General features: G+C 37.5%; 1 long non-coding RNA gene across 1 annotated transcript in view; it reads left to right on the top strand.

Annotated features, from left to right (window-relative positions):
- Positions 1-5,255: 5,255 nt before the first annotated feature.
- The window catches only part of LOC125615256, a 36,797-nt gene continuing 27,229 nt past the window's right edge, over positions 5,256-14,823 (top strand). The window contains exon 1 of the long non-coding RNA XR_007345824.1: positions 5,256-5,365. This is a non-coding gene — a long non-coding RNA (uncharacterized LOC125615256). The remainder of the gene's footprint in view (positions 5,366-14,823) is intronic.

The raw sequence follows: 14,823 nt of genomic DNA, 5'->3' as shown, positions 1-14,823 counted from the left end.
CCCTGCGCCGAGCCGCAGGTCCGAGGCGCGGCCAGCCGGCCGCCGAGCCATCGAGCGCCCACTCTGGCAGGCGTGACCGTTTCACCGCCGAAAGAGCGATGGAAGACACTTGAGGACCAAGCTGAGTCCAGGATGGTGGCTTTGCAGTCCGGAGATTCCGGCCACAACTATTTTTGTCCGTTTTTATCGCCAGCCAGAATCCGTGGGTTCAGCGTTGGGGCATCTGAAGGCAAAGACAGCTGGAGCCGGGAGTGATTCAGACAGGGCAGAGCGTAGATGGTGGAAAGCTGCACGTCCAAGGGGGCCGCTCAACTTGACCCCTTGACTCTGGGGACATAAGTAAAGTGACTCTGTCAAGGTCACACACTGAGTTGATGGTTGAACTGGGACTAACAGCCTGTTATGGGCGTTTTCCCAATCTGTTTTGAATGTAATTTTTCAGTTTTTATTTTGAAACAATCGCAAGCTTACAAAACGTTGCAAATATAGTACAAAGAATATTTTTCCCCCCGAGTCATTTGATATTAGGACCACACTGTCCCTAAGCACCTTGTACATGATCACAATATAACTATCAAAATAAAAATACTTATATGATACATCACTTTTTGCCAGTTATCTAAAAAGTGTTATTTATGGTAAGAGTATTCAGATTCAAATCAAACATCCTATTAACTTATCATCTATCGTTAGTTGCCTTTATTCTAGAACACTTCCTCATTCTTTGACTTTTAAAGATTCCTGACCAATTATTTTTATTGAATGGTTTTCACTTTGGATCTTTCTGATTATTTACTCATGATTAGATTCAGGCTAGGTATCTTTGACAGGACTCTCATAGAAGTGATGCTGTACTCTTTTCATTGAATTCTACCAGGTGGCACAGTTTTAATTTCTCATTCTAATGTTTATCTTAATAAGACAGTGTCACCAGGCACTGTGGCCCAAACCAATAATCCCAGCGACTCAGGAGGCTGAGGTGGGAGGATGGCAAGTTCAAGACCAACTTCAGCAACTTAGCAAGGCCCTAAGCAACTTAGCAAGACACTGTCTCAAAATAAAAAAATAAGAAGGGAGCTGGGGATATGACTTAGTAGTAAAGTGCTCCTGAGTTAAATCCCCACCATCCATCCCCGCCCCCCAAATAAGATGTGTCTGCCAGGTTTTTTTTTGCCTTTATAATTAATGTGCATTTTGTGAGGGAGATTCTTTGAAGCTATCTTGTTTCAAGATAATTGTAAATAATCTTGTTTCTCTTCAGACTTATAATAAATGAATTTATGTCAGCATGGATCCAGAGTTTCCTATTTCATTAAATACTTTTTAATGTATTTCTATTGTTATTTATTTTGATGTTCAAATTCTCCTAAGTTTAGGAGCCACATTCATTTTGGATTCTGTATCTCTGTGTGTGTGTGTGTTTTAAATTATTTCTCAACATTTTACTGCAAAATGTTTTTAAAATACAGATCATTGAAAGTGTTTTATATAACATGTACCCATCATCCAGATTCTACATTGATATTTCACTGTCCTATGCCCTTTAAACATGCATCTATCATTCTTTGAGCACTTTCTTACTTTGTGTATCTTAGTTATAAGATATACAAAGGTTACAAGGTTTATATTGTTCCGACCTGGAGGCAGCCATTTCTCCAAAAGCCTTGGTTCCTTTTATTGGAGAACAGCATCTAGAAGTACTAGGTTTGTTCACTGCTCCTGGGATATCACAGCCCATGGTGTCTCAGTGGATGCAGCTAGGGAACATTTATACTTTCATACTCATACAGTGCAGCCATATATTTACTTCCATACATATTTGTACCTTTATTTCTTTAAGAATATATACTGGAAAACCCTGTGTTTACTGTAATACCTCCAATCCACCATCATGGGGTTCATTCTAGTTTCTGCCCTTATGCATTTGTAACTCATTTCTCCTACACAGTAACCTGGTTCCTAATATCCTTAAAGACGTTTACTTATTTGAACAATTCCCTCTCATGTAAGCAATCACCTTTAGCTACCTGCCCTTTGTTCCTTTGAAGGATGCTGCCCTGGCCTCATTAAGATTCTGAAACCTAAATTTTCCACCTTAACCCCCTACTCCTTTTCCTTACCCCTTATTCCACACCCTGTGCTCATGCCTAGTTCAAAACCTACCCTCCTGTTCAGTCTGCAATATCCTTGCCAAGCATCTCCCCTGGCATCCTCTTCATTCTACTTTATATAGATACACATACACTATGATTACACATATATATCTTATGTATATTATTTATATTACTCTTCACACTACCACGTACATATACATACTATATAAATTAATTATATATCAGATATAGTTATATATATTAATTTGCAGTATTTGTATTTACACACATACACACCTATAGTATATATATATGTATACATATATATATACATATAATATATACATGTGTGTATATATATATACACATGGTGTGGATGTATATATAGGTTAGTGTAAACAATAATATGAATATATTTATACCTATGATACATTTATACATGAAAGACCCTCAGAGTCCCTGTCCAAAGTGAACCACATGAAACACTGGCTGCAAAAGCAAGAGGCAAGTTTATTAATACACAGGCGCCTGCGGGTGCTCAGCAACACCTCAGCCGGAGCTTAGGTGAACTGGCACACCGGGCTTTGGGGTACAGATCTTTTATAGGGAACAAGTGGGTTAGTTCTTAGCATAGCACAGCAACAGTCTTTCTATTGGTCCCTCTGAATCCAGCAGTTGGGTCACCTAGGGGGTAAACTTGTTTTTTTTCAACTTTTTGTTCTCGGGAAAACCATAAAATTGCATCCTGTCCTTTTAGTTCCTGTTTTTAAACCTGCATCCTCAAGTTTGACCGTTAGGGTTATCTATATGGAACATCTTGTGGTAGCATTGTGCAGGACTCAAAATGCTACGTGCTGCTGGAGGGGTTTTGACATGGGGGTTGTGTAAGGGAGCATCTTGCAGCTTCAGGGCCCAGGGGTTAGATTTCCTAATGTTGGGCCTGGGGCCTTGAGGTCCTTCATACATATACAGTGGATGTACATATAGGTTATTGTAAAGTGTCCTGAAAAAGGTATTACAGGATCCTGAGGAGAGGGCCACTACTATAAAGTCCATGTAGGAGGCACATGAAAGATTTAAAGAGAGAAATGACAATTAAAATGGACTTTGAGCCAGGCAGAGTGGTGCACACCTGTAATCCCAGCAGCTCAGGAGGCTGAGGCAGAAGAATGATGAGTTCAAAGCCAGCCTCAGCAAAAGTGAGACTCTAAGCAACTCAGTGAGACCCTGTCTCTAAATAAAATACAAAATAGTGCTGGGGATGTGGCTCAGTAGTAGAGCATTCACCTGACACACATTAGGCATTGGGTTCAATTCTCAGCAACATAAAAATAAAATAAAGGTATTGTACCCACCTTTTAAAAAAGGGGCGGGGGTTGGGGAGGTGGTTCAATGGTCGAGTGCCCCTAGTTCAATCCCTGGTACCAAATAGAGAGATAAATAGATAGATAGATAGAGAGATAGATAGATAGATAGATAAATAAAGATAAAGTGGGCTTTGATGACAGGCATGCACCTGTAGTATAGCTCCTTGAGAGGCTAAGACAGGAGGATGTCTTGAGGCTAGCCTGAGCAACATAAGGAGACCCTATGTATCTATCTCAAGATAGATAAAATGGACTTTGAATGCTACATAAGAATGAAACAATAGGATACATTGTGTTAGATATTGAAAAATAAGTTGAGGGGGCCCAACACAGGGAAAGTAATTCCTCGTGACTGAGTATGTGACACAGAATAATACCAGAATTTTAGAGCTATTAGAGTTAGAAGGGATATCACATATCATTGAGTACTACCACTAGTTTTACAGAGGATTCAAAGATGGCTCCAAATTTTCAGCTAAATGACTATGAAAATGAAATTAGGAGAGACAGTTTGGAGGAGAAAATAGTAAGTTTAATTTTGAACATGTCTCATTAGAGGTCACAGTAAGGCAGTCAAGGAGAAATGTGGGACTACAGTTCAGAAGGTGGGTCAAAGCTAGAGATGAAGATTCAGACTTCCACTTGGAGTTGACAACTGACACAATGAAAGGGGAAAAAATAGAGAGAAAAAAGCAGAACTCCAAAACCCCTACCAGTTTCATCATCTTAACTAAATGGAAATGTGTCCTGCCCTTCAACTAGTCTTATACTTTGTTTAATACTTTGTCCAATCTCAAGTTGAAATTTTAAGTCACAATAAAGAGAAAGCTGTATTATAATTAGTGGAAAGAACATAGCTTTGACATCAGTAACTTATGTTCAAATTCTAATTTCACCACTTGTAGGCATGGCCTAGGGAAAACTTATCTTAGAAGGTCAGTTTCCTCACTCATAACATGAGAATAAGATCTCCTTCTCTGGAGTGTTCTGAAGATTTGAGATACAATATAAATAGCATGTTTTCCATTGTCAAATGACAGCTGGAATTAATAAGTACTTATCTTAACTCCTCACTGCCAACTTGTCAACTCAGTTGGTATCACTGTCTGGAACACAAAAGGCACTCATCAGATATTTGTTGTAGGAATGGAGAATTTTATACATTTTCTATTTATTTTATACTCATTACTATAAAATGTTATACTGCATCTTCTTGGCTTTCTGTACAGATTAATTTCCCCACCAATAAACGAAGCATTCTCAGAAGTAGAACTGTTGGTATTTATTGGTGTGTGTGAAAATTATAAATCCAGTACTCATTTAACTTGCTATGCGATATCCTGCCTTAATTTATTGTTCAAACACAACTGATACAATGATTTTAGGTTCCAACCAGCACATATTTGCATAACTGAAAATAGTAGATTATCTGTAATATTATGTCAGTGTCAAGGACTGACAGTTGTTGGGAGCTGCCACATGGGAACTGAGCACCACTTAGCTTTGAGCAATGAGTATGTTGATGTGGCAAGCCAGCCATGGGCTGTGTGTGTGTGTGTGTGTGTGTGTGTGTGTGTGAACTATGAGCATTGAGCGCACAGGGTGGACTGAACTCCTGTTGCCCCTCTGTTTGGGCGAACAATGTAAGCGACTTTTCAGTTGCTCTGCCTATGATCCCCACACAGCATACGAGATGGGCGTGGCCTTCCTAGATGTCAGTCATCCTGCTGACAGCAAGACATCAAGAAGCTAGACTCAGCCCCCTGAAACCTGACCCCTTGCCTCATTTGAATGGCTTCTCTCCAATAAAAGGGTTCAACACGTGCTCCTTCCTCTCTTTCTTGCCTGCCCTGCCCCCTTTGTGGGAGCTGCTGCTGAGAAGCGGTCAATGAACCCAAAGGAAAGGTAATTTCTGTGTCTGTGTGTTTATTTAGTCCCCAAATTCACTTGGAGTGACCCTGATTGGTTTAATTGTGTGACGCAACAGACATTCAGTGTTGGAGGCTGGGGATGTAGCTCAGTTGTAGAGAACTCGCCTAGCATGCACAAGACCTTAGGTTTGATCCCCAGTACTATTTAAAAAAAAAATCAGGGTCTGGGGTTGTGGCTCAGATGTAGAGCACTCGTCTAGCATGTGTGAGGCACTGGGCTTGATCCTCTGCACTACATTAAAAAAAATAAAGATATTGTGTCCACCTAAAACTTAAAAATAAATGCTAAAAAAAAAAATCAGTGATGGTTGGTAGAATGGTAGTATCCAAACAATGGAATTCTAGTGTATTCATGGAACTAGGGTTTTTCTCTTGATTCTACCCTTAAAGAGATTAATAGGAGTTCCTTTAAAAAGGCATTCTTAAGTTTGAGAAGCACTATATATTAAAATATTTTAGTCGTTTCTTAGAGAATCATCATGTGCTGTAGTAGACCACTTTAAAAAAAATTCTTGTAGTTGTAGATGGACAGCATGCCTTTATCTTATTTGTTTATTTTTATGTGGTGCTGAGGATGGAACCCAGTGCCTCACGCATGCTAGGCAAGCACAACGCTGCTGAGCTACAGCCCCAGCCCTGTAGGAGAGCACTTTTAATGTAGTCTTTCCCAAACTCATTTGACAATGGAATATAATATATGCAAATGTTAAGAAAGTGTGTGTGTGTGTGTGTGTGTGTGCGCGCGCGCGCATATTTTAAGAGACAAAGTCCAACTATGTTACCCAGACTTTCCCCACACTCCTGGGCTCAAGTAATTCTCCTGCCTCAGCCTCCTGAATACCTGGGACTATGGCATGTCACTAGTAAAATATGTCCTTATGCACCAGTAAAATATGTAGATTTTAAAGGAGTGCACATGAATGTCTTTTAGAACTACTATTCCTGGGAGCAGACTTTGGGAAATGCAGCTCTGGAAGCTGGTTATTAATGATCCACTCCAGTCATGCCAGGTTGTTCAAAGTTAACAGAAGTACCATGGACAATGGGGTATATATGTGGCAAGCTTATGTCACAAACTCATGGGTTGGGCACAGGTTCCACTCTGTCAATTTCAATGTGGTCTGAAGCCTGATATGTAACTGATACTCCACTCCAACAAAAGATTCGCAAGCGCTTTGTGATTTAACTTTCCACTTTTTGTTCTATTAAGCATTATTTGTCAATGTACTGCTGAGCTTGCTGTAATCTGTGACAGCTTTCAGCACTAAATTTCCAATGAGAACTTTTGGCCATGAGTAGAATTCCCTCAGTAGGCAGATTATCACTATAAATATTCAGTTGAAGAAATACTTAAGCATAGAGGCATAGATCTTGACCCACAATGGCAAGTAAGTCAGGCAGATCATTTCATCTCGGAGGAAGTGGTTAAATTTAGGGCTGGTAGCTTTTAAGCAGGAATACTGAACAAAGGCAGATATACCATATTTATCTTCACACAAGAAGTGGCTGCAACTATGTATATACCAGACTAGGACACTTAATATCCTCTCTAAATCCTTATTCTCTGATCACATCAAGAAGTACAGTGTTTCACATCGTGCATAATCTTTATGATTTTGTTTGTTCCAAAGTTGCTGTCATACTTTTTAAGCAAGCTTAATCTTGTTGGACTGTATTTTCCTCCAATGGCGCATAAGCATTTTGTGTTAAGGTGGTCTCTAACATCTCCTCTAGTTTTATAATTCAAATATTCTATTGTTACTTTTTAAAAAATCTCTTCAATGCAAATAGAGTAGCTATCATTCTGAAGAAATAGAAACCAAGACAAGAATAGCCAAGTGATTTATTCATGTTTGGAACAAGATTCCAGAAACTAGATTTTAAAGCCAGGCCATCTGAATCCTTGTTGGATAACTTTTCCATGTTATCCTAATACATGTATTAAAAATTGTATAAAGTATACTAAGCTGATGACACTTTGTAATGTCTCTCTTTTATAGGGATATAGTTATATATTTATTTTAAAATACTGACATCAGTTTGAATATGTAATTTTTTTTTTTTTTTTTGTACCAGGGATTGAACCCAGGGGCACTTAACCACTGAGCCATATCCCTAGCCTTTAAAATTTGTTTTTAGTTGTTGATGGACCTTTATTTTATTCATTTATCTATCTGTGGTGTTGAGAATGGAACCCAGTACCTCACATGTGCTAGGCAAGCACTCCACCACTGAGCCACAATCCCAGGCTCCCCAGGCCTTTTTAATTTTTATTTTGAGACAGGGTCTCACTAAGTTGCTGAAGTTGGCTTTGAATTTGTAATCCTCCTGCCTCAGCCTCTCAAACCGCTGGGATTACAGGCATGAATAAGTAATATTTTAAAAAACTTCAGGAAACAAAAACAATCCTGTTATCTCTATGTGACAATTATTTTCATTTATTTGAATTATTTCAACAATTATATGTGAACACACAAGTAATATGAATGTGGCATATCAACTTTGTATTCATAGTTATTTCATTACCATATAAATATCAGTTTCTGGGTATAATGTTGCTCACAAGGGCCTGAGGGAAGGGAAAGTTATTATGATAATAAATACACCTGGGGGAAACACCAGTTATCTCCTACATGTGAGTAAATAATTGGCAAAGAGTAAAGAGCACTTAAAGTGATTCTGTGTCTGCTCTGATTCCCCTTTCCCCTCATATCTGGCTTAAAAATCTCATGATTAGAACTAATCCTCTGGTTTTCATAAGAAAGTCAAGGAAGAGACTTCAAGAAGCCAATGTTAAATTCCTGTGACCTGAGATGGAAAGAAGACCCTGGAGATCTCCTTTGGCTTACACTTTAATACAATTCTCACCTTGAAAGAGGATGTGACCCTGAAAGGGTGAGCAGCAAGACAGGAATGTTCCAGCCAAGATGGGGAGGATCAGCCAGCAATACACCTGCTGCGGCCAGGGAGAACAGTCTTTGGATAATGGGATCCGGAGCAGTCTTTAAGAAGGGGGAAGGAGGTGTCTACAGGGAATCAATAAAAGTAGGGCAGAAAGGAATTACAAGAGTCCTTGGTCTGCTTGTCAATTTTTCCCTGCCACAAAGTCCCTGATGGAAACCACAGGACATACCATCCTATGCCAAATTAATCACAAAGTTAATCTATCAAGGTGAAGGAACAAAATTTAATGACATTAGCAGGCACAGTCAAAACCCAAGGAGTAGAATAGGTCAAGCCAGAGCTAGAACTGAGGAGGAAGGTTATGCTATTTAAATACTATATAAACCCTTAATTTTTAAAGCAAGTTCTTTAGGCAAGTTACTAAGTTTGTGTTTTCACATAGGGATGCTTCATTCTTTACAAATAGCACATAAGGTATTCCCCAAAGAAATTGTATTCACCAGCAGGAGATTTATTTGAATATGATGATCCACTTAAAAACCAAATACATTGGAATAATACACAAGACAACACTGCCTCAATTTGCTATAAAATTCATAATTAGAATTATTCATCTAGCTCAAAAAACTGAACTAGGCAAAACTACATAGTTGAAAAATAGTATTCATGCTGAATCGTCTATTTGAAGACAAACTATATGCAGTAGCATAAAAAAAGCCTAAGGAAATTCTTATCAGTTGTTGCGTTTATGAATATAGATCTATTAACTTCTTTGGGCCACATTATTCTTGAAGCAGATTCTAGTAAAAAATTAGTTTAGTTTATACATCAAACTTTTTCTTCAGCTACAAACTTAGAGGAGAGAACCCTATCTAGATGCAACTATTTAACTGACCAGTAGGAACAATAGCTAGAAATTAAATTACCCATATAATATGATTAAGGTAATCAGTGGAGTCTGAGTCATAGATCAGGAAGAAAAAGAAAAATGCTAATAATTTGGAATAGAATTATATACTCTTGAACTCAATTTGCCAACCTAGGAGGATTGACAGACCAGAGCACAAATCCATTTATAGACCATATTTGCTCATCTTAATAATATTTTATTGACTTATACTTTTTCTCCTTTTGTTTGCTTCCTCTCTGTATACTCTATGAAACCAAAATCAAGAAAACATTCTCTTATTTATAATAAAATGTTAATTTTTAAAAAAGTAAAATATATAACTCTGTCATTCTAACTGAATTACATTAAATGTGTATAATTATGAACAGACTATAAGGGAATAAATAATAATGAAATAATTATATTTGAACAATGAGATTCATGAGCTTTATAAAATTTTTCCAATGCGTGTAACTGTTACATTGCTTTTACAAAGATAAAAACATTTAAAAAAGTTTTCTCTTTGCAATTTCTTGGTACCTTTTTTTTTCTTTTTACTCCTTTGAAAAGGTACTTAACACATAGTAGGTGCTCAACATAAACTTGTTGCATAAATATAAAAATATAAAAGGTGGCAACTAAAATTACTGGCAGTTTGGCTTATTTTTAAAGGAATCTGATGGTAAGTTAAGGATAAAACAAGTCAGAATTTATTCATCCACCTGCCCAGAGTCCACTAATTGACTATCCCTGCTTCCTTAAGCTAGTGGTAGAGATTTATTAGTAGGATAATGTATTGACTACTGTTACATTTTTGACTGTGTAAAGAGGAGTTATAAATAAACCAGGTTTTTGGACATGGTATCTAAAGCCCAAAAAAACTAAAGAAAAAGTGTATGTCAGACATTATCAAAATTAAAAACATTGCGATTCAAAGGATATATCAAGATAATGAAACAACCCATAAAATGTGAGAAAATATTTACATATCATTTATCTGATAAGAGTATCCAGGGGCTAGGGTTGTGGCTCAGTGGTGGAGCACTCGTCTATCACCTGTGAGGCCCTGGGTTCGAGATCCTCAGCATCAGAGATAAATAAAGTAAAGGTATTGTATTCACCTGCAACTAAAAAATAAATATTTTTTAAAAATCCAGAATATAGAAAGAACTCTTATAACAACAATAAAAAGACAAATATCCCAATTAAAAATTGGCAAATATTTGAATAAACCTATTCCAAGAATATATAACTGGGCAATGAGTACATGAAAATGTGCTCAATACTGTTAGTCATTAATGAAAGGCATAGCAAAACAACAAGAAGATATCATTTCACAAACAGTAGGTTAAGGATAATTTTTGGGGAGTGCTGGGAATGGAACCCAGGGGCTTGGGAATGCTAAGCACATACTCTATCATTGAGCTACACCCTCACACTAAAATTATTAAAATAAATTATTTTGTTAGTTGTAGATGGATACAATACCTTTATTTAATTTATTTATATGTATGTTGTACTGAGGATTGAACTCAGTGCCTCATACATGCTGGGCAAGTACTCTACCACTAAGCTACAACCCCAGCCCCCAAAATAATTTTTAAAAATGTAAAATAATAGGTATTGGTAAGGATGTAAGGAATAGGAATTCTTATACACTATTAGTGGGAATGTAAGATGACGTAGCTGCTTTGGAAAAGAGTTCGGCAGTTTCTCAAAAAGTTAAATATAGAGTTATCATTTTGGTATGTGCCCAAAAGAAATGAAAACATATATCCACATAAAAACTTGCACTCAAATGTTCATGGAATTTAGCAGGGCATAGTGGCATGCACCTGGAATCCCAGCGGCTTGGGAGACTGAGGCAGGAGGATCGAACAAGGCCAGCCTTAGCAATTTAATGCAGCCCTAAGCAACTCAATGAGACCTTGTCTCTAAATAAAATATAAAAAAGGGCTGGGGATGTGGCTCAATGGTTAAGCACCCCTGAGTTCAACCCCCATTACCGATAAAATAAGATAAAAGCAGATTGTTTTCTAACTCCACATCATGTACAATCACAAGAATGGGAAGTTATCCTCCATGTATGTATAATATATGAAAATACATTCTACTTTCATGTATAACTAAAAAGAACAAATAAACAATTAAAACAAAACAAAAAGTTCATAGCAGCACTATTCCAAAATAAGTGGAAACAATGCAACTATCTATTGACCAATGAATGGGTGAACAAATGTGGTGTATCCATATAATGGAATATTTATTTAATATTTAAGAATATAACTCTGACACATGCTACAAAATGGATGAACCTTGAAAACATTATGTTAAGTGAAAGAAGCCAGACATAAATGCCAAGTATTATATGATTCCACTTACATGGAATGTCCAGAATAATCAAATCAATAGAGATTAAAAGTAGAATGTGGTTGCAGGGGCTTGAGGTAGAGATAAAATGAGGTACAATTTTAATGGGTACAGTGTTTCATCTTTTCTTTTTTTTTGAACCCAGGCCCTCTTAACCTCTGAGACACATCCCTGGCCCTTTTTATTTGTTTATTTTTTTAAAAAAACTTTCAGTTGTCAATGGACCTTTATTTTATTTATATGCAGTGCTGAGAATTGAGCTCAGTGCCTCACACGTGCTAGGTGACCGCTCTACACTGAGCCACAATCCCAGCCCATGGCCCTTTTTATTTTGAGACAGGATTTTGCTAAATTGTGTAGGGCCTGGCTAAGTTGCTGGGGCTGGCCTTGAACTTGCTATCCTCCTGTCTAAGCCACCAGTGCCACTGGGATTACAAGGCATGCACCACCACACCCAGCTTCAGGGTTTCTTTTTATATGATGAAATGTTCTGGAATTAGTGCTGATGCACAATCTAACTGTAATATTGTGCAATACAACAATATTGCTCAATCTTGTGAATAGATGAAAAACCATTGAATTATATAAAGTGGTGAATTTTATGGCTTGGAAGTCAATAGAAAAATAAAAACATTAAGATAGATAATAGATAGCTAAGCTGGAATAGTGGGATAAACTGCAACTGAATGTATGTTGGTCCTAGATTAGGCAATCAATGTACTTCTAATTCGGGAAGATAATCAGAAAAATGCAGAAGATACCCAAATGTTTCCTCAAGAAGAAAATATTTTAGCCTGAAGTCTAAAACTTTAAAGGGAAGGCTATACTAGTACTACGTATGTCTTCCAGATCCTCTTCATTTTGCCTTTCCTAAACAACATGAAATCAAAATTAAGGGTCTCATTTGATTTATATTACCATCATTTACTTTTTTTCTCCTAAACAAGATTCAGCCTAAAATTAGCATTATAACTCTATTCACATTTACTCTATTTCTCATCTCCCTGAGACTTTATATATATTATTTTTATTTTTGAACTAGGGGTTAAACCTACGAGCACTTTCCAATGAGCTACATCCCCAGTCCTTCTTATTTTTCATTCTGAGACAGGGTCTCACTAAATTGCTTAGGGCCTCACTAAATTGCTGAGATGGGCTTTGAACTTGTGATCCTCCTGCCTCAATCTCCTGAGTTGTTGGTTCTACAGGAATGTGTCACCACACCCAGCTAATTTTGTGTACTTTTTAATGCCCTGCTTATCTCATGATATAAGTCCTTGAAGTCACTTTTTCTTTTCTTTCTCACAAATAACTTGCTGATTCTCCTACTAATCTCATGTCTTCTTCTGAAATACCATTCTACTGTTTATAAACTTTCCTATACTGATAACTTTTCTCTCACAATCCTTTGATCTCTTTGCCATAAGGGAAACCTGACTTGCTCTGACCATACAGATCCCTTTGGGTGAAGGTCATGCCTATTTTGAGACAGGAAATGGAGATGACAGTTCCCTGTCTCTATATCAGGGTTTTCAGACCATGATTCTCCTTTACTCCTCCAGAGAAGTTCACATCTTCTTGAAACATTACTCTCTCTTCATCCTCAGCTCTCTCTCTTTCATATCACAGTTTAACTACGTGCTTAAAGATTTGAGCACAGGGTTATAGGTATTTCTCTCTGTTTTGATTTATCTTTATTGTCCAAATGGAGTAGTTTTCCAGCAGCACGGCTGTTGAATTCCTTGACATTCTCCACTACAACTACTCAATTCCACAGCCTCACCCTAGATCTTATCAATTAAAATAGCTCTAACCTCATACTGTGACCAGTCTTCAATCTTTGACTTCTCCCACTCTTACTCTCTCTAAACTTTTCCCTTCTGACTTCTTAAAAGCAGTCGTCTTCTTGACTTCTCTTTAGTCTGTTAGCTCCTAGCTGATTCTATTCCTTTTCCAGATTGGTTTATGAGATCAGTTGTTTCAACTACTTTCTTACTAGAATTCACACTTCCTTCCACTCTGTGACCTCAGTGCATTGTGTCTCTTCTGCCAGTCCCTGAATGTGGATCAACACAACCATCTGCTTTTCCAATCTGCTCTTGGACTGTCAAGAAAATTGCATAACTGTGCTTTCCAATTTACTGCATTATTTATGACTCAGACTCAGCTAGTTGGCTACATACCCATAGTCTGTCCGTACTGGCTCTGTCAAATATTCCCTACTTTCCTCAAGCCACTACTCCACATTATCTTCCTCCTTCTCAGATGATTCTTTTGTTTTACAACAAAAGTAGAGGGCATGATGTCTGAAGTCCATCAGAGCTCCTGTTTCATCCTAAACTCACCTATCTTTTCCTTTCATCTCAGGGGACACCCACAGTTTTCCAAAATCATCCCTTCATCTATGATTATTTTGTTTGTTTTTGTCTTTGGTTTTGTGATATTGGGGATTGAACCCAGTGACACTCTACAACTGAGCTATATCCCCAGCTCTCTTTAATTTTTATTTTGAGACAGGGTCTTGCTAAATTTCCCAGGCTGGTCTTATGATCCTCCTGCCTCAGACTCCCAAGTCACTGAGACTACAAAGCCTGTACCATGATGCCTCACTATTTACTGTTTTGATATGGGATTTTGCTCCATAAATTATTGCCTCTCCTTTCTTAAACTTCTCTATTTCCTCTTCCTCTAAACATATGCTTGGATTTTTCTGCATCTTAAAAAAAGTCCCTTAATATTATCTTCCTAAAAAAGCTAAGAATCCTCTGTTTTCTTCCCTTCATTCCTAATTTCCTGAAAGAATTGTCTATAGTTACTAACTTTAAACGTCACATTTAATTCTCAAGATATTTGGCTTAGTTTGGGGTGCATGCATGTATTCTCAACAACTCTGAGGCTGATGCAGGAGGATCACAAGTTCCAGAGCAGCCTAGGAAACTTAGCAAGACCTTGTCTCAAAATAAAGAAAAAATTAAAAGGGCTGAGAATGTAGCTAGTGTTAGAGTATCCCTGTATTCAAGAAGATATTTGGCTTATGTAATTTTAAGGAACCTGCACTCAATAATATTCATAGTGATCACTTAACTGTCAATTTCAAAGCCTTTTTTTTTTCCCTTCTCAGGTGTTGGGTTTGAACCCGGGACCTTGTGTTTGCTAGGCAAGTAAGTGCTCTACCAAACTATGCCTCCCCAGCCAGGCCTTTTTATTGTACTTTGTTATTTGATCTCTCTTTTGGTTTTAACATCATTCACCACAACATATGTCAATGG

The sequence above is a fragment of the Marmota marmota genome, unplaced genomic scaffold (genome assembly GCF_001458135.2).
Source record: "Marmota marmota marmota unplaced genomic scaffold, marMar, whole genome shotgun sequence".
Classification (NCBI taxonomy): Eukaryota; Metazoa; Chordata; class Mammalia; order Rodentia; family Sciuridae; genus Marmota; species Marmota marmota.
This window is presented reverse-complemented; position numbering and strand designations above follow the sequence as displayed.